The 1836-nt window shown below is 47.1% G+C and overlaps 1 pseudogene; it reads right to left on the bottom strand.

Annotated features, from left to right (window-relative positions):
• Positions 1–216: 216 nt before the first annotated feature.
• On the bottom strand, positions 217–1581 carry LOC100356544 (microfibrillar-associated protein 3-like pseudogene; annotated as a pseudogene).
• Between the last annotated feature and the right edge of the window lie 255 nt (positions 1582–1836).

The following is a 1836-nucleotide window of genomic DNA, read 5'->3' as shown; positions in this document are numbered from 1 at the left end:
AGATAATTGAATCTTGATGCAAATGGAATGGGAGAGGGAGCGGGAGAGGGGAGGGGTGTGGGTGGGAGGGAAGTTATGGGGGGAAAAGCCATTGTAATCCATAAACTTTACTTTGGAAAATTATATTTACTAAATAAAAGTGTTTATAATTAAAAAAACTCAAAAAAATAAAGGAAAAAATAACCTGAAAAAAAAATCTTAAAAAAAAACAAAAAAAGGTGTCACTCCCACAGGAGAAGTCTCCTGATAAGGCTTGGGGGAAAATGTATATCACCTCTGTATTAAAAGGATCAGCCTCTGATTTTCTTGATTTGCATAGCATTTTGGAATTGATATGAGACACTACTTTCATAAATAATGCAGTTCTTGTTTGTCATATGTCACTGCTGGCTCTGGAGTTTCCGGGTGAGCTGGCAGCATCTCCCTCTCTGATACCTCCGCAGGTGCCGGCTGTTCATATGTGAGTGTCTGTCATAGATGTTACACCGGCAGAAGGCTATGCAGATTCTGGAATGTTCAGCTGACAGTTCTGTCTCCTCATTGCCTTTGACTTCAGATTGTACACTTTCTCGGTCATCCATGTGATCTTTGGACCATGAGAGAATAGATACTTGGATAGCAATCTGCTGGGGCTGTTAATGTAGCAATGAGGCTTCCAGGTTGGCAACGGGAGAGGTTAGTTGCTTCAAAGAGTTGGGGATTGTGCAGCGCTCATCGCTGTCTGTGGTCTCTTGGAATGTGCTTCGCAGCATTCTACCCCCAATCCTGTGGCCCAACCACTGCCATGATTTCCTCTGTGATTGTCCTATAGCTCATGAGGAGAAGAAGCAGCGGCACACTCCTGCAAGCTCTTCAGTACAGCAGGCAAATCCTACGGTTCTGAACTGGCTGACTTTGGCAAGTTGTAGCATTTCGGCTGAGGTGATGATGGGGATCTGTTTGATGATATCAAATGCCTTTTGCAGCTTTTCTGTACTTTATGTCTTTTATTTAAAGATTTATTTTATTTATTTGAAAGAGTTACAGAGAGAGGTAGAGACAGAGAGAGAGAGGTGTCTTCCATCCGCTGGTTTACTTCCCAGATGTCCACAACGGCCGGAGCTGCGCCAATCCGAAGCCAGGAGCCAGGAGCTTCTTCCGGGTCTCCCATGTGGGTGCAGGGGCCTAAGGACTTGGGCCATCCTCTACTGCTTTCTCAGGCCATAGCAGAGAGCTGGATTGGAAGAGGAGCAGCAGGGTCTTGAACCGACGCCCATATGGGATGCCAGCGCCCCAGGCCAGGGCTTTAACCCACTGCGCCACAGAGCCGGCCTCAATGTACTTTATATCTTAACTCACAGGTGACTCTCCGTCTTCTTCAGGTGGCTGCTCATCATATATAGACAGGTAGGTTGAGGGCCATGATGATGGTGAAAGCCATAAGGCAGACAGTTGTGTAATAGACATCCACGTCTCCAGAGGTGAAGATGACTCTCAGGGTTACCACGTGCTTCATGGGACCATAGTTATTGGAAGCAGCACATTTTTCCATTGGCCTTGGAAAGATAGCTTGGTGATGTTCAGGAGACCACTATCGAGCATTTTCCATTTTCCTGACACTGCTGCACCACTCAGATTGCTACCGTGAACCCTTGCGATGGGCAGCCTGGGAGCTGCCACTCCACTCCACTCGATGCCCAATGCCTGCCAACGCCTACTAGAGCAAGCCACTTCCACTGGCAGCTCATAGCAGTGCATATGTATGCCATGGGTGGCCCCCATTGTGGATCTTCCTGCCTGAGAGAATTTCTAGAAGTAGACTTTCTGAACTGGCCTTCCCAAGATGCCCTGTCATAG

This window comes from Oryctolagus cuniculus, chromosome 11 (assembly GCF_051225735.1).
Source record: "Oryctolagus cuniculus isolate XC-2025 breed Fujian yellow rabbit chromosome 11, ASM5122573v1, whole genome shotgun sequence".
Classification (NCBI taxonomy): Eukaryota; Metazoa; Chordata; class Mammalia; order Lagomorpha; family Leporidae; genus Oryctolagus; species Oryctolagus cuniculus.
Note: the sequence above shows the minus strand (reverse complement) of the source record. Positions and strands in the feature narration are given on the sequence as shown.